Consider the following 20,376-nt stretch of genomic DNA (forward strand, 5'->3'; position numbering starts at 1 on the left):
TTCATCCGTTCAAAAGATACAGGTATTTACATACGTACGTACATACATACATACATACATACACTCGGACATCATCTTGAAATTAGTCAGAATAGCTTCCTAGGACCTCAAAACGTCGACATCTGATGGAAATTCGATTTTCGTAAATCGGACCGAAACCAATAACTTCCCGAATTTTTGAAAATTTACAATTTTCTTAGCGGGAAGTTAAAAAATTTTTTTTTTTTCGTAATTCGCCAATATTTTTGAGTCTACTTGATCAAATGATCTGAAATTTTGAGAAAAGTTGATGGGCAACAAGTTCTTTCGATTGCCGCCCTAACCATCGATATCGGTTCATTAGTTAAAAAGTTATAAAGAGTTTACATACATACACACACACACCCACACACACACACACACACACACACACACACACACACACACACACACACACACACACACACACACACACACACACACACACACACACACACACACACACACACACACACACACACACACACACACACACACATACATACATACAGACACTCGGACATCATTCTGAAAATAGTCAGAATAGCTTCCTAGGACCTCAAAACGTCGACATCTGATGGAATTTCGATTTTCGCAAATCGGGGTGAAAACAATAACTTCCGGTTTTTTTCGAAAATCGTCGATTTTCTTAGCGGTAAGTTAAAAATTATTATTATAAAATAAAATGAGCGATTGAGGTGTGCACTTTTGGATTTTCCAACATGTTTTTTGTTTTGTTTTATAAAATTCATATTTACTATTTATTTTTCTGACATTTTGATATGCCTTTGGGTGCATATTTGTCGGCCTATATACAACAGTCAATGAATTATCTACGTGGCGGTCGTGCAGCTAATTTCATTTTGATGAATTTCGAGAAGACCCTGCGGCTACAGAGCATTAGTCACGGTGTAATTGACGATAAAAGGATTCAAGCGTGGTGCTTCACACTTTTCGTTCCCGCTTATATACCTTTTCTCTTCATCAGAGTTCATTATTTAACATCAAATGGAAACGTGAATTGGACGATCAAATTTTATGAAATTATAAGAAGTTTTAATTTGCTCACGAAAATAATTATTTTATAAAATTTTATATACAAATAATTTGAATTTGCGATTTTAAATAAAAAAAACTGATTAAATTACAAGAAAAAAAATATATTCATAAATTTCAGTTCAAATTTTCCCGCTTCAAAATGAAGAGTTTTCGGCACACGCGCGTGCTTCGTCTTGATGTACTGATAATGTTTTCTATTAAAATAATGACAGATATTGATATAAAAAAAAAAAAAAAAAAATTATTGCGAGCATCATTATTATTATATTTTGTGTTGCCGGAATGTACTTTGATATGATTTTCGGACCATGTTATAATTTACATATATTTATATATGTAAGAGTTACACTTGGGTAATATCGTTGATCGATATTCGAGAAGAAATGGTACAACATGAAAGATGGCGAAGTTAAAAAAATGTGCAGAAAAGTCAAATGGAGATTCTTGAACATAAATAATTCTCTTCCTGCGGCCAATTAAGTCGAGGACGAGAATGAGAGAGATAGAGTTGAGAGAAGGAAAGTCTGTTTCGCGCGAGAAAAGTTATGGAATTGTCGACAGAAGAAACTCTTGAATATCCATTCTTATTTATATCGAACGACCGCGTAAGAACTTTTTAAAGCCAAGTCAATTTGGAGCGGTAAAAAAAAAATTATATATTTCTGATCGAATCTCTTTTGCTTGAAGAATGTAGAGATTATTTATTTTAATCGAAACTTGAATGGATGAATTTCATTAGCATGTAATTAGTGAGATTGTATACTCACTTGAGTAGATAATGAGCAATCAACGAAAATCAATTGATGCTTGTACAAAAGGTGGTTTACATTTATTATCTTCTTATGAGATAAATTGCTTGTTTTAAGTTCTACCATATTGCCTGATATAAACATAAATATACTAGAATAATGCAAATAAAGCAGGATTAACTTACAGCCGTGTACGAAGAAGTAAAAGGAGCAATTGCAGCAAAAATATAAGTCAAGTATTTTATATTTCTTCATTACTTCGATTACTCTCTGAATAAATCTGTTTGTTACATATTGTACTTTATAACGTTATTGTGTCAAATAGTTATTTGATTGTTTTTTAACTGTGTATTTAAATATTGTTTAAGACTTTCGATACGAAGTTGGAGTAGCGAATAATTTTTTTTAATCTTTTCAATGTAAGATATTAATTAACGTATTTTCGATACAAAGTCAAAGCACTTTTTCTACTACATACTTGAAAAAAACAGAATACAAAAAATCCACATAAAGTGTAACAATTTAAATTTACCATCAATCGTTAATGTTTTTATATATTTAATGCAAATTGTTTACTAATTTTTGTGGATCAAAAATTACTACTATGAATAAGTTCAAAAACTAGCCAAATAGGTCATTGTCTTTTAATGTTTTATAATATATGATAAGGATGGGCAAAACCGACTACCCCAAAAATTTTACAAAAAAAAATTTTTGTTTCCATAATTGTTTTCGTCATTTGTGACTCCTCTTATCATTTTTGTCCGATTTTGAGTGTTCAAACACTTTTTTTCTACACATAAATAGCTACAGAGCTTTTTATAACCATATTCAATTTTTTTTTGCCAAAACAGTGAAAAAAGAACTCGTTTTTTTTTAAATCTCCGCCATTTTTTTTTTATCAATAAATATTAATATCCATAGAATGCGCTAGAGCCACAGTCATACTGAATTTAAATCTTTTTGACTTTTTCGTTTTAGATGAGCCGTAGTCGAGATATCGAGGTTACCAGCGACATATCTATTTTTCAAAGGGTTAAATTGCACAGTTATTTTTGTGTACAAAAAGAGTTTAAAATAAATAAAAAAAAAAATTGTTTTGTGTATTTCGAGAGTGTATTCATTAAGCTAAACGAATTTCATATCAATATCTATCATAATTCATTCTTAAACAAATTTACAAACATAGCCGTTTTTTCCCGGGTCAAAAATAAAACTTGATTCAGGCTCGCTTCGCCTTATTTTCTTTTGAAGTTATCGATTTGCCGACGATTTTTTGATAAGATCTCGACTTTTTCGACTTAAATTTAATTTTTTTCAACTTTTTGAACTTTTTTCATCTTAGTTTCAACTTATTCGTCTTTACTTTGAGCACGATAGTCATTCACATTACTTTTGACTTGCTAAACCAAGTCGAAAAAAAGTCATTTATTTGTTTTACTTTCGCCTTAATATATAAAAATTATTTCACCTTAGTTCTGACTTTTTCGACTTATAATTTAAGTCGAATAAGTCTAAATTCAGTCAGTTTCGACTTGATTTAGACTTTTTCGCCTTACATTTTAAGTCGAGTAAGTCTAAACCAAGTGAATTTCGACTTGATTTAAACTTTTTCGTCTTAAATCGTGACTAAGTAAGCCAGTTAAGTCTAAACCAAGGCGAAAACTTAATATATTTCATACCTCCGTAAAAAAAGTCGAGTTTGTCTTGTGAAAAATGGCTCCAAATTTCGACTTAGTAAACCAAGTCCAAATCAAGTTTTATTTTTGACCCGGGTTTGGGCATCTAAAGCAGAATGATCGCATAGCATCTCTAAAACAGAATTAGTGAATATTTACTAATTCAGAATGATAGTCGTACCACTTATTCCAAAAAGTGGTACAACTCTAAATTAGTTAATATTCACCGTTTGCTTTTAATTCACTTTCAGAGAGTATAGATTTACTTCTGAATATAAGCTTAGACTTAGACTTCTTTATTCAAATAATTAATTTTTAATTTATGTATACAAGTTGACTTCAAGAGAGAAAGCCTTTTCTCAGTGTAAGGTAATATAGTATTTCGATAAAACCGTGGTTTCCAGTGACCGACTAAGTTAGAAAATATATTAGAACTTCTGGTTTGAATGGACATAATTCCGATAAAAATACACGTCGTACGAACATGTACCTATTAATATTCGAGCGAGTAAAGTATTTAGGAACTTCTTTTGGAATGAGAACCATGTATGTCGGTTATTTGCGGTCTTCTCTACAAATTATAATATTCCGTCTGAATATTTTTTTTTGTACTTGATATCATTTAGCAATGCTTTAGGACATTATTATATAGAAAATAGTTTTAAAAACTTCCGCATAAGATTTGCTAGGCAATCAAACGAGTCTTATGCACGATTAAATACGAGTCTAATGAAACACATAGCTGTTTACGAGCCAACAATCTAGATGCAAGTAGGCGTATGATATTTTATGTGACGTCAAGGAATATGTCAAGTATTCCACCATATGTATTTCTTTAATCAGACTTTAATCAAGTAATAAACACAAAATATAACTCTAATGATTAATAATAATTAATTACAACTTTCTATGCAGTCATTGAAAATCTTTTGGATTATGAAGTTATTATGAATAAATGACATCGTAAAAGAAATTTTAAGTATAACAACATCAATTTCATTGTTACTGAATTTTGCGGTAGGGATAAGTTAAGACAAGAGTTATGATTTCCTTGAAAGTTGATGTATATTTCACATTACCAATGGCAGCTGCTTCTTAATCTTTATACATAGATTATTACTATATATATAACTATCATATTCGTGGTTGGATTGTATACGGGGTCTGCTTTTATTCTTGCTTTTTACGATATACACAAATATGCAGATTAAATTTTAAAGATACATTACTTTTTGGTACCCGGGTCGAAAAATTTGATACATCCCTATTCAAAAATTCCCATAGAATCCACTCAACTGCGACAAAAACCGCATAGAATCCTATAGACTGTATTGGTTTCTATGCGGTTTTTGTCGCAGTTGAGTGGATTCTATGGGAATTTTTGGATAGGGATATGATTTTAACTTAACTACACTGTCAAAAATTTTAAGTCCGCGGTGAAATGTGAATGATTTAGTGTTAAAATTTTTAACACTGTTGGTGTGAAAGTTACGCATAGTACGGTGTTACTTTTTTGATCGTGTGAATTGGAACTTTTACACCACTAATGGTGTAAATGTATAAGTTCATTATTTAAAGCTCTCGATTACTTCGACATAATGATATACTAGTACTGCAACCTATATATTATTTGATAATTTTCAATTACAGAGTATATTATCAGACAATATTTGAGGTAATAACATCGAACGGTGTGAACAGAACACTTATGCCGTGTCAAAAGTAGACCGCTTGATATTCCACACCAAGAAAATTTCATTTTAAAGAAGCTCCAATTACGGCAGTAGCAAAACTACCTAATAGAGTCTATCATTAGACCCCAGAAGAATTACTGATCGAGCAATAGCATAATTATTATCTGTACATATTGTAAATATTACATAAACCCGTACCCATCTAAACCACCCATCCTTATCCTACCCTTTACCTCTCCCTAAGATTTTAATGCCGTAAAGGCAACCTAATGTTACAATGGTTTTTTTATATTGAATATTTATTTTTTTTTTTACCATAGCTCATAATTATAACGAAGAACTTGATTCATATTTAAAAATATTAATGATCAAAAATAAGGAATAACTAAATAAGTAAGTTAAGCAAATGTTAATTGGTAAGACTCATCGCTTGATGACAATCAATCATAATATTAAAATTTAGCTTTAAGTTGCTTTATTAATTATTTATTATGTAACTGAAAAACTTTATAAATGAACATCCTTTTAAAAACAAAAAAAAAAACCAAGAAAATTTCACACCATCAATTCACACCGAGCAGACCATGTAAAGTCATCGGAGACCATTTTCACACCAAAAATTTTTTACAGTCTAGACTGTATTTGGATTAAATTGGTCTGTATTGGAACTAGTCGATCTGTTTTTGAATTTTTATAAAAATTTTAAGCTGTTTTTGATCTAAAGACGATCAAGAACAGACTAAAAAAACAATAGTAGGCAGAAAAATTTTAATTTTGGTCTGCATAAAAACAAAAAAATCAATATATTTTGACGAAAAAGTCTGATTTTGATCTATAGGCTACCAAAACTAGAGAAAACAAGTCTTAAAATAGTCTAAATATGGGACAATATGGGTAAAATTCGATTAAATTTCACATGTTAATTAAATGCAAATAAAAAGTAAAGTTGAATAGAAATAACTTAAAATTTTATTTGATTTAAAACAGGTCATATTTTTCGACCCGGGTAATTTGTGTATATCCGTAAAAATAAGTCGATAAAATACTAACTTCTTATAATCAGTAAGAATTAATAGAGTATTCTAAAATTACATTTATTTTCTGATTTGTTGATATTATTTTATTCATAAAAGTATAATTTTCGTATTAACTGTCAAATTAAATCACATATTTACAAACAACAAACTTTGTTTTCGTGATTTATTTAAAAATACGAAAATATATAGTGACAAGAAATGTAAGTTTTTTATGAGTAATATAATAGTTAAGGTAAATATTTATCACTTTATATTAGCATCTTTGACGTATAAGAGAATCACAAAGAATCCACGTGGTTTTAATAATTATTCTATACACATGTTATGTTAGACCACCTTGGCGCAATGATAATAAAAAATGATAAATTCATTACTGTTGTACTAAATTAACAAAATATTTAATAATACAATTTTGATGGATTTATTTCAAAGTTATAATCAACCGTATTATTCATTTATCTATATTCTTTGGTCAATTAGATTGAAAAATAATTTTTCTTGTGTTGCGAAGACACTCAAAGCGGACGTCAAGTTAGGAGATTGTACCTTCCTTATACGTAATGAGTGGTTCTTGCTGTATAAGAGGAGATAGAGAATATTAGAAAGACGTGTATATGTAAGCAGCTGAAGATGAGGGTAACGGAGAGAACTAAGAATAAAGAGAGAAATGTTTAAAGTGAATGGCGAGAGTCAAGCCCCACCTAGACGCGTGGGACATCCACCCACGATTTCCCATCGCTGGATCTCTCAGACGATGCTCTCAGCCTCTACGGCAGAACTTGGGACATAAGACGAGCCGTCCAGGTAATAAGACCTTGGCCACGCGTACAATCTTCACTGTTGTTTATCCATCTTTTTTTAACATTTTATTTTCGTTTCTCTCCTCTCGAGTTTTAGTACTGAAATATCGAACTTGAGATACTCGTAAAGATGTTACTAGCTTTTTGTCTCTGATCTATCTGATAATAGAAGCTATGTAGAGATCGAGTTTTAACGTTTGATTATTTGTATCTCGACATAGATATGTTCGTATTTAGAACTACATTTATTTTAAAGCAAATAAATTTTATTAGTCATCTAATAACTTAGTACCCACTTAGCGAAAAAGATAAAGTCAACAGGAGATTTGTTTTTGAAGAAGCGAATGAGTAATGAGATAAGATGTTATAATTTAAGAGAAGGTAAAATGAGGGATTCTTGCGTAGATATTATTCATTTCCTTGATCCACCGCTCATATTAAAAATTACGTTTCGATTTATTGCGTCGGCAAGCTGAGTATAGTCGATGGATCACACGTGGATCAAATATCCGATTGGTTGTTTGCGGAGTCTAAATATGGTCATGATTTAAAGTTTTATAGATGTGAGATTAAGAGCAGATTATTCAAAATAAATAAAAAAGAACTATCTCTGCGGGTTAGACTTAAAACTCCACTGCCTTCGAGCTCAAAAATTAATTTTAAAAACTTTTCCTTCTTTTGAAGGGAAAATAAAAAATCTACTAGATGACTAGATTTCTGAAATGTTTCGCATTTAGATACTAGTATGTCAGCCAAAAATTTTCGGCGACCCTTAACCCCCGGAACTACCCCTTAAGCAGGACATGAATTTTTTTATTTTCGTTGCATGAAAATCGTTCCGATCTTCGGGTACATAGTTTTTGAGATTAACTGAACTCGAAAACATTTTTAACTAGGAGTTGTGAAGATTGAAAATTTTTAGAAAAAAATAATCTGAAAAAAAGTGAACCTTCTCAAACAGCTCTAAAACTTTCCCCTGTCTTCAAACACGGAGAGCTTGAATTCATTACAAGACAAATTTTTTTTAGCTCATGGAGTCGTTCAAATCATACATCGTTTTTAATGAGAATATTTTTCTTTCCTCTTAACAATGCAAGCTGGTCAAAAATTGTGGTGTATTTTACAATATGTAACTCATCATTTTTAGTAATGTAAGAAATATGGTTTGCAATAAAATTAAATTAAGATAGAGCGTCGGAAATGAAATCTCGGGAAAAATATGTCTGACAGTTCAAATTGTTTATAAATGATTGTAAAAGTAATAAATTATGATTTAGAACCACTTTTGAAAAAAACGTATTTTAGTACTTTTAGGAGTACCCAAGTTAACTTGGAATGAATATTTACTTCAGTGGTAGTAGAAAGTTTGTTTAATTTTTTTGAATGTAACTGAAAATTGAAGTTTCAGCAGACTAAAGTTAAAAAAAATGGCATTATTACCGTTGCGTCCTTATTGTGCTCAGTACTCCCACATTTACATATAAATATTTATATGTATAATTTTTTCATATGTATTAAAGTGAGACCGAATTTACAGCTATGTATATTTGATTCTTTTTTTTTTTTCAAATGATTTAAAAATCTACGTAGGTGTTATATTTTATTTTCATTTAAATAAGATCATTTTTATGTATAGCAAAATTTTATATCGTAATATTCAATCTTAAAAGTTAATTTCGTTACTACCGAATACTTCTTGAGGTATATAATAATCATATTTTTCGCTTTTGATTCATTCGTTGATCAACGATAAGGTAGAGAGATCTTGTGAATTATGATCTATATATCAAAGAATCAATTTCCTAATCGCTTTTGGCTACCGATTTTTTTTTTTTTTTATGTATTTTTTATGCTGTAACCCTCTAGTTATCCCACGAATCGTAGTTGGAAATATATTAATTTAAGTATCTTACATTACATTACCAACAAATATTACCCTATTAACATTTGAATAATTAGTTTATTTTATGTAAGTGAATTAAATCTTTTTTTTTCAATTATAAGCTTGGTGAATATAAAATGAAAAGAAAATAAGAATCGCAAAATCATGTTTATATTATGATAGTATGATCGATTCACAATGAAACCAATTGGCTGTAGGCGGATAAGATTTTATTTTTTTAAAGACAAATTCTTATTATTCATATTTATTTTCAGCAAATCATATTACTTATACATACACGGAAAAAAAATTCTCGTGACCATCACGAAATAAGATCGTTACTATCACGATACTCGTTTAACGAAACATTGTTTCCTCAGATCGGATCGTGACGGTCAGGATCCGCTAGTCTTTAGTTCGTAATTGCTACAGTAGCGGTACCGTATCGTCACAAAAACGATATATTGAATTACTCGGCGGAAGATAATGTAGAAACAGATTTGAAATAATGCCTATGAGTTGACTATCGAAATGAATCAAATCAATTTAAGGTTATACTTAATTTATTTGCAAGATTTAATGAAATATATTAATTAGGTAACAATGTACGCTTGTTAATACGAGTGGACTGGTCAAAGATTTTTTTGCTTTTTCAGGACAATATTCATGAAATTAAATTAAATTTAATAATTGTACATAGGGTAGAGGTACCATTTGTGGCCACTGCTCCATTTTTGGACATTTAATACTTTATTTTCATTGATGAAAAAGAGTAAAACATAAAATTTCCATTTGAATATTGGGACAAAAGTATTTCTAAACACTTTTAAAAAATTAATCATCTGATTGTGACATTTAGGAATTAATTAATTAAAATTTTTCACGTGTCCAAAACTGGCACTAAAGTGACCAGAAACGGTACCTCTGCCCTATAAACATAACAAACAAATACATGGTGGCCCGAGTTTCGACTACAAAATTGGCGCTGTATAAGTGGATCGTTACCATCACGATTCGCTTAGTTGTTAGCAGGAAACATTAAGTCATAGTACGAATACGAATTATTATATCGACAATACGATGAATTGTTGTAACGTCCATTTAACATATAGTATCTTTGAGTATATATAATGTAGTAGTAATAAAAGTTGATAACCTGAATGTAAGAATTCAAAGTATGTTTTGTGTTCATATTCGCTTGCTTAAAAGTACCAAATACTCCTCAGATGGTCACAACCCGAATCGTTCAATTAGTAATACCTCTGTAACGACCCGATAGATAGTGAAGGTAACAAAAATTTTTTTTCTATGTTCATATATATTTTTTCGACACCATATTTTTTATCTTTATCTCATTGCGTTTAGATTAAATCAATTTTGGTCAACGCTAAAATAATTATTGGTTAGTTACGGAACAGAAAAATATGGATATCGCCGAGTAAAAACCAAGAAGCTGCAGTTACCTGAGTTCCGACTGAGATACAAGTAAATGATATCTAGTAACTCACGAGAACCTAGCAAAAGCACCCAGAGAACGAGTTAGCTCCACGAGCTTTTCCCATCGAACTTATTACCTAGCCTTTCCGCCGCAAGTGTGGAAAGAATTAATTCCGTCGCCCTCTACTGCCGCCCGCGGTAGTATCGTGAGAGAAAAATTATTAAGTCCCTATCGCTCACTCTCTCATTTCCCTTTATTCGCTTCATTCGCTGTCGCGAGTAGTTAGCTCGGCTGGCCAAATTCCAAGTATTTGTTATTTACTCAAACTCTTAAACGCATTCTTTTTCTTTCATTTCACAATTTAGTTCGTTAAAATTATTTTTTTACATTTCCCTTTGATTTTATCGCTCAGGACTTATAATAATTTTACTCGGTCGTGCATTCATACATTCACATCGCACAATCGCATAAGTAGAAATTATTCACAATAATCATAGTTATAGTAAAGATAGCAATAGTCCCTGATTCTGTTAATTCGGTACCTAACTTAAAAAAGAATTCTGTTTAATTCGGCAGGAAAACCAGAATTTATTCGAATTGAAACGAATTTAAATAATTATATTCGGTTTAATTCGAAAATAATTCTCAAATTTCTAGTTCTGACTCCGAATTAAACTGAATAAAAATAGATACCAAATTTATTTATTACCAGATATTAAATTTCAACACCGAAAGCGGTGTGAAAATAACACCGCCGCTGGTGTAGATATTCTTTACCGGTGTTAAAATATTTTACTTCGTAAATATTTTTACTTACTCGATCACTATACTTGTTAATAAATGATATTTTTTATTAATTTTCATAAAGAACTGACATTTTTTGTGTTTTATAATCTTTAAAGTTAATACTCCAAGCGGACGCAGTTTACCCCGCTTTTACACCGGCATTACTCCGCTTTTACTCCGGTTACCCCGCTGTAACACCGGTATTTTTAACACCGGTGTATTACTCCTTCTACACCGGTGTAATTTCATTTTTACACTGGGCGGAGTTAAAACGAGTCCATTTTTAACACCGCTCTTTTTACAGTGTAATAATAGCCATAAGTATAGTTACAGTCACAATAGGAATAAGAATAGTAATTAACAATAAAAGTAGTCATAGTAATAATTAGTCATAGTAATAAGAAAATAATAATAATAATACTGGCCCGCTGCCATCTTCTTCACAACTACTAAGAAATATTTTTAAATGCTAAGAAATCCTTTTATCAATGCAGTTTCTCCATAATGATGATTATCAGCCTAAATTCTACATGTATGCGTTGCGTATGAGACCAGTCACAAGTTGTTTGATATAATATAGTAGATATACTAGCACCACAGCTCCCACATTCTTGAAAGCTTGCTTGATCCGCACGTATACGAGTCCAATTTCCTCTATCCGTTGATTCAAGCGTTGCCCGATGATAAGGGCAATACGCTTCTGCAGTTACTTTGATCTAAGTAATTGCCCTTTTTGGATAGCATAAATATAATGACTCTAGTCAACTCAGTTGGTGTTTCATCGGTTGCCGAAATTTTACTATAAAGATTCAAAGTGTATAGTCATCATGAATTTAAAAAGAATGAAGAAAGTGTACTTGCAACAAGTATGCGGGCAAGAAGTATAAGTTCTTTGACATTACTTGGAATGTTGTTTAATTAAGGAAGTGATACGAAAACAATTATGAAATAAAGACTAAATTAGTTCAATATTTACTTCTGAAAACAAAATTTGGACTTACTTTTTGATTGGTAAGTTGTCTTGGGTTTTTCGGTTCAAAAGCTATTTTATTTCATCGAAATCTGAAGTAGGAGGAATGTCTATATAAGAATAATAATTTTTCTTGTTTCAAAGAACGGATTTCTGTTTAGAATTAAATTGAGTTTTTCATGTTTAAAATTAATAAGCTGAGCTACATTTTTCCACGTGAAATTCATATTGACAGTACATAATTAAGTTAAAAATTGGTTATTCATGCCTTTATCGTCCGAACACACACATATGCACACAAATTCGTATGCATACACATGCATTAATTTAAATATGTACTCTCTGCTCGGATAAACATATATAGGCCCATTCATGTTCATTGGAATTCAAATAAATTTTCATTAGCAATTTATTTGTTGATTGATATTGTTGAATGTCAATAGACTTTAAAACTATTTTTCGCATACTTGTTATGTTCGCATTTTGAATGTCTTTCTTAAATTATACATCACAATCGTTTCTATTTACCCGATTCGATGTTTTTATGAACCATTATCATATTCGTGTCCTGATAAGTTATGCAGTTATCTTGCAGCCAATATAAGTTACATTCATAACCTGCCCAACAGTCGTAACCTTGCTGAGCGTTAATACTCAATAAAAACAGTAAATTAATTTTTTAAAAGTACATAATTTTCTAGTAAGAATTTTCTTAGTATTTCTGCAAAATAAGTACTCAATTTTTTCAACTTAACAGTATCAAACTTTTTGGGTAATTTTTACTAAAAATTGCTCTGCATGTAGTCGATGATCCTAGGAAAATTCGGGAAGTTATTGTTTTCATCCCGACTTTCGAAAATCGAGTTTTTATCAAATGTTGACGTTTCGAGGTCATGTAGGAAGCTATTTTGGCTATTTTTAGAATGATATCCGAGTGTTTATACTCTTTAAATATGAATTAGTGATTTTTCACTAATTTCAAGTGACTATTCACTAATTGTCAATGCTACAATTGTACCACGCAGAATTAGTGAATATTTACTAAATGAATATGTGAATATTAGAATTCACTGATTTGATAAGTGAATATGAGAATTCACTAAATTGAAAAGTGAATATGCGAATCCACTGATTTCATCGGTGAAAAAAAATATTATATTGCGAAAAAAAATATAAGACACTTGTAATTAGATCCGAAATTTGATTAATGTATTAGAATCATTACTAAGAGGAGGTATACAAGATTTTGATTGATGAAAATATCCCGGTGACTGCTGGGCTCGAACCTGCATCCTTTCGATTCAAAGTCTTTGATGCTATCCACTGCGCTGACCTACGCATAGTGAGAATTCACTAATTTGTTATTTAAATACACTGATTATGAAGTGAATACTGCTTCACTAACGTAATTAATGAAATTTCCACTAATTCATGTTTAGAGAGTATGGCTGTGTGTGTAAATTTTCTATAACTTTTTAATAAATCAATCGATTTAGATCGATCGTTCTTGCGGCAATTGAAAGAGCTTGTCAGCCGCCAAATTTCCTGCTGATTATTCGATCGACTAGGCTGAAGAAGAGGAATTTAATTCGCTGTTGGTTGCAGTATCATTATCGATACTTTGTAAATATTTCGTAAAATTTTTACTTATTTTTATGAAAAAAATGAAAAATTATAGCGGTGTGTGTACATCTATTGTTACTTTTTTCAATCTTGACAGTTTATTTTTATCCTTTTCATACTACAATTTATTGACGGAAAGTGTGTTATACAGTAGATTTCACGTTCTCATGTAAGTTGAAATGTAAAGAAAAAAAATTCTTATTGTGATACTTCGTAAATTTAAAAAAGATCTTATTATATTGTATATTTGTAAGCATTTGAGCTGTGCACTTTTTAAATTTCCGAAATTTTTTTATACGATTTTCAAACAGAGTTTATTGATGCGACTTGTTGAATAAGGTAAGAAAAGAATGTGTATGCGCGCGTGACATTTAGTTTCACCATCATTTAACAGTATTTTTTTTATTTTCTCCTTCTTTCAATATAAAAGTGACTCAATTTTTTTTTTACAATTCCTGTTCAGTGTCTTATTCTCGTTGTCGTTTCTCACTCTTCGACACGGCTTACTTTTTTTATTCCGCTTCTACCACTCTCGCTGTAGTTTGCTCGTTTGTTCACGTCATTAGAGTCTTCTCTTTCTTTCGTGCGTGCAGTAATTTGCCCCGCCCTTATATGAGAATTCGCGCCTTTGGCATTACTCACGAGGGTGTCAATCAGTGAAAAATACAAAAAAAATATACATAAACACATTAGGGAAAGTAAAATAATTATTTCTCTTCGGAATATGAACTATACTTTAGATTACTTTTCTTACTTAACATAAAATTATTCGAGTCGAAATTATTATCCGAGTTAATTAAGGATAATAAAAAAATATGTATGTATTATTTAAATAAGAAAGAAAAGAAATATGGTGAGAGTGAACAGTAAGTGAGGTTTTAAATAATGTACCCGTCGACCGGTTGACCCTCGCCACTTACAGACTAGCGCCGAGAATGTCTTTGTGTCACGCGAGGTGTTTTTTTTTTGCGACAAAAGCCCACAGGTTTTGATTATTTGTCTATCTTACTTGGATTCCGAAGAATTCAGGACCCCATTACACTTTTGTACGTTACAAGAACTACGATACTTGGGATTTAGTTTTTACGAAAAGATGAAAGTTTTTCTTTTTTTCCTATATTAAACGAACTTTTACTCACAAAAATATTTAATTAATTTTAAAAATGTTTTTTTTGCACACCTCGAATACGAAGCGGAGAGGTAGAGCTTTACTATCGAAATGTCAAAGTCGTGCCATTTTCTCACATTGAATCGTGTTTATTATTTTCAATTTCACATTTACACTTAATAAAAAAGACATTAAAATTAAGAGGAAATATTAATTTAGAAGGCTGTTGCTTTTTTTAAACTGAGCAACACGTATTATTATAAATTAAAGTCCAATCAAAAAATTTGATCGTTGCCGACCCTTAGTCTGTGGTTCAAAAATAGTGCGGGGCACAGATATCTCCAGAACGACGACGAAATGATCTAATTTTTTTTTCACTGTCTTCAGACATCAAGATAAAATGTACATACGTATAGATTGTAGATTAAGTAATTTATTTCCATAAAAAAAACTTAAAATTTCGTGGTTTCACATAATTAATTAAGAGAAAAGAATGACAAAGTTCTGTTTATTTATAAATTATACATGAAATATATTTACTGTATAATAGAGCAGAGTTGAACCGAATCATAAATAAAACGTAAAACGGCGGTAGTCTTATAGCGAGGCTTGGGTGCAAACACTCAAGTACGATAGTGGGGGAACCTCAATTCTAAGAATTTTTTTCCCCTGCAGCTCCGAACTAGTCTTGTAACAACAAGGTCCAAGTGTATTTTTTTCGGTTAAGTAAAGAAGAATTGTCGGTAACGTACAGTGAAGAAACGTTCCATGTTAGTTGAACAGATAAAATATGTTTAGCTTTAAAAGGAGTACACCTTTCGATCATTTATAAGAGTGAACTAATTATTCAAAATATAACATGAGCGAACTGAAAAAAAAAAATTTGCTATCATAACAAAAATCAAGACTATGCAGCTATTTGTTATAATAACAAAACTATCTTGGTTAACGCAACGAAATGACATTTGTTGTGGTAAGTAAAGTGAAGTTGCTGTTGTAACAAATGATATGTGTTGAGGAAAAATTTTTCGAACACGCATAGAATTCTGTGCTTTAATTAGGTGAACAAAATCATTAAGAATTTATCACGAGTTTTTTATTTTTGACATAAATTGCGTTTGTAAATTATGGTTAAAATATTAAACGCTATTTATTTTGAAAAATATACCAATATGTCTAAGTATAGCTAAGGGCGCCTTGAAGAAGTGATTTTTTTGACTCAAGAGAATATATCCAGAAGCGATAATATCTTAGGTGAAGTAAAATTTTCCCGAGTCAAGAAATTTTTCTTATCTTAGGAATTTCTTTCTGTTCTGAAACAACTCAGATCTATCTGAAAAATTCCTGGTTCCAGTAAACTTTTTTTTTCCATCTAGTACATTGCTAAGGTTGATAGTCTGTATTGGATATAGTTGTGAACGTGATGCTTGGCCCAATTTGGACAGACAGTTATTTTCCAGATAACAATTGTGAACAAAGTTTTTTGAGTTACTTTTTTACTTATTTACTAATTCGTGCAAAATTAGTAATTCTTAATGACATTGTTCACCTAATTACAGCACAAAATTCTATGCGTATTCGAAAAATTTTTCCGCAACACATATCATTTGTTACAACAGCAACTTCACTTTACTTACCACAACAAATGTCACTTCGTTGCGTTAACCAAGATAGTTTTGTTATTATAACAAATAGCTGCGTAGTCTTGATTTTTGTTATGATAGCAAATTTTTTTTTTCAGTGCGATTGAGGTGTGCACTTTCGGATTTTTTAACATTTTTCTTTTTTTTTTCATTTAACATTAATAGTTTTAATAAAACTCGCGACACATATCACGACAACTTTAAAAATAACTTTTTTTATTCCTCGTGTAAATATCATGTTTAGAAGACTTCATCCGCTTGCGACAACGTAATCAATTACTTTAATGTAAATTTTATTACATTTTATTCGATTAATTCTGTAAATTTATGGCGCAAAAATTCTTCGCTTTTTGACAGATTTTTATTGCCGCTCGTGGGTCCTTAAAGAGTGGTCATTATATATATTAGATACCACTGTGAAGGCCTTGGCTCGATATTTAATTGTATTTGAATAGTTTCTCGGTAATTAAATTTAATGAGTTTATTCCTTTTTGGTTTTTCAGTAAAGTAAGCTATTCTCATCATTAAAATAGCTTCTGTTATTCATAAATAATAACAAGTTATGTTTTTAGTGGCATTACAGAGCAATTTTTCTTGTCATCAGATCATTCTAACTAATGCAACGATAAAAGAGCCGGTCACTGACATATGTAAAATAAATTGACACCGCGTTCTCCTGCTTAGAAGCCATATAAGGTTCATATGTTTTTTATTTATTGCAACCTCTGTTGCTCAGCATGACGTTTGCATTGATATAGCTGAGTAGTAACTATCGAGTTTTGAGGTATATAAAAATTGTTGACTTCACTCTCAGAATATAAGTCGATAAGGCGGCTTACCATAGTCTAATCAAGTTTGTATATTTTAACCACTTCATGTACAAAAATAAAAAAAATTAAATCATGGAGAAGGGCTGTCTGTGCGTTAGGATCTTGATTAATTCGTAAGTTTTTATCAAACAGAAACGAGACAGCTTTGTGTTGTGATTCAGGCGAGTGTCTTATTGGGTTGCTCTTATTGTGGAATGTAGATTAAATCAGGGTTTTCGATTACAAACCTCCCGGTTGGAATTTCGGAGGCAGGTTTTATAGTTTCTTAAATTGATATCCCAGACTTATCAATTAATTATAGGTACTGTAAATAAATATTGTTTGTATTTGAAAACAATTTATTATGTATTTTATTAGTTATACGGAAAAAATTTTATTAAACTATTTGGGATTTAAAATTTTTCAACTATTTGAAATGGTAGTAAAATTTTTCAATGATAAAATAATTAGTTTTACTATTGAGAATAATAACAGTAACAATTGATAGTATTGATGATAACTATCGAAGATGCTAATTGTAGTTATGTACAATGAGAAAAATATTATAACTCGCTGAAAAATAGGCGTACAGCTATAACTTATACTATTTTTTGTAGAAAAATGTACCGCTGTTCAAAAAAGGTCTCTTGTGTTTTTTCCGTAAATCCAACCATTTAAGAGATATTGAAGCTCAAAGTTTGATTTGTTTCTAAAAATTAGCGGTTTTGTTTGAAATTTGATTACTCTCTTACGCATAGACATACGATTAAGCGCTATAAATTTTATTAATTTTGTTACTTATAGGGGAGGGTGGGGCAGAGCGGCCCCCCTGAAATTTTGATCAAAAAAAAATTTTTTTTTTTTTCGACTAATTACTATAAATCCGATATGTTTGCGCATTTTTACCCCTACGCATGACATTTGGGGCAAAATGGACAAGCCCAAAATTTTGAAAAAGTGATTTTTTCATATTTTTATCGTCAAATTAAAAAAAAATGATTATAATTCCGAATTTCTAGCCCTACGCATAACACCTGGGGCAAAATGGACCAGCCGAAACTTCCAAAAAAATTATTTTTTCATATTTTTCGGCCGTTTCTCTATGTAAGAGGCAAATTTGGTCACTAAAAATTTATAAAAAAAGAAATTTTTTTTTTTTAGTTGATAAATTTTTGAAATAAAGTAAAATTATAGAATTGATTTTTTTTTTATTAAATAACAATTAGTAATTAAGGTAATCGCGAGTGAACGATTTTTTACGCTTTAAAACATTTTTTTCGAGTAATATAAAACCAAAAATAGTTGTCAACAGAAAGAAATACATTCTTAATGATGAAAACAATTTAAAAAAAAAAAAAACGAAAAAAAAAAATTTTTTTATCACTTTTTGGAGGGGGGCCGCTCTGCCCCACAAAAAAAAATTTTTTTTTCAGAATTTTGGCAAGATGTCCATAAATTAATTCGAAATAGGAAAAAAGTAAAGTGATCATATGGTTGAAAGTCACAAAAAAAAATAATTGGCTTAGGGGGGCCGCTCTGCCCCACCCTCCCCTATATTAATTATTTTAATCAATTAAATTTACATGCGGATACTTGAAGACGAGAGCGAGACAAAATGCTTGTTGCGGACATATACAGAGGGTATTAAAAAATTAATAACTGTCCATTGGTGGGTGAACGACTAAACGTTGAAATTAGGGGAACGGACATTTTAAGGGTGACCACATAGAGCGAGTCGACTGTAAAGATAATAAAAATTATAATTTCTGATTTTACCATAGATCTAGTATAGATACTACATTTTAGATTGTTTATTTAATAATTTAAATGATATTCACTACTATCGAATTCAGTTTAAAAATTTTACAATTATTAGATGAAAACTTATGCTATAAAATTCTCTCCATGTAGTAAAATACTATCGGTGTTATTAAATTTTATGAAACAGAGCATTTTTTATAAAAATGGATTAAGAAAACAGTATTTTGATTTTCATATGAAAAATTTGTTTTTGTCTTATCTCATGATAGATAACGTCACATAAGATCGACATATCAGCCGACACCTACGCTTCGATATTGTCGGTAATAAATAGTTATGATAGATGGTGTACAAGGTGAGTGATGGATGATTCGTTACGCTCAAGTAACTCCTACGATAAACAACTTCAGTAAAGATTTAGTTCAGATAATTTGCGACATACATATTATTAAAAGCTGATACTCGGCGCCAGGAATTTTATCTTACTTTGCAGCGAACTGCTTCTTCCAGAATGCTAATTAGAGATTAATGATTGAATATATTAAATATATCAATACGTATATACTTGTTATGAAAAATTGAGAAATTGGCAGAAATTTATATTTATATTCACGCCTATGATTTCTTGATCTGCTTGATTTTTATCTTATTAACTTATAATTTATTTGCTGAATTTTTAACTTCCCGCTAAGAAAATTGTAAATTTTCAAAAATTCGGGAAGTTAGTGGTTTCGGTCCGATTTACGAAAATTGAATTTCTATCAGATGTCGACGTTTTGAGGTCCTAGGAAGCTATTCTGACTAATTTCAAGATGATGTCCGAGTGTATGTATGCATGTATGTACGTACGTACGTACGTACGTATGTAAATACCTGTATCTTTTGAACGGATGAACCGATTTTGAACTTTAAGGTGTCATTCGACGCGGATTGTCAATATCTTGAAGCCGTGAGAAAATCGAGTTTGATCGGTAGGGCTCGTTCAGAGATATTCCAAAAATAAAATTTTTTCAAAAATGTTTTTTTTGGATAACTTTTAATGTGCTCGATGGATTGATTCCAAAATGGACTGGGCTTTAGAGCTTTATAAGCCGCGTCGAATGCCACCTCAACCATCCAAATTGGTTCATTCGTTCAAGAGAAACCGTTGTCGAAAGAATTAAAAAAAAAAATATTTTTATTTTTTCTGAAATATCTCAAAAACGACTCGATAAATCGAATTCAAAATTTGATCAGCTTTAGAACTTGATAAAACGCGTCGATTGCCACCTCAGCCGTCTCAATCGGTTTATTCGTTTGAGAGATATCGTTGGAGAAAAA

The sequence above is a fragment of the Microplitis mediator genome, chromosome 7 (assembly GCF_029852145.1).
Source record: "Microplitis mediator isolate UGA2020A chromosome 7, iyMicMedi2.1, whole genome shotgun sequence".
NCBI classification, from domain to species: domain Eukaryota; kingdom Metazoa; phylum Arthropoda; class Insecta; order Hymenoptera; family Braconidae; genus Microplitis; species Microplitis mediator.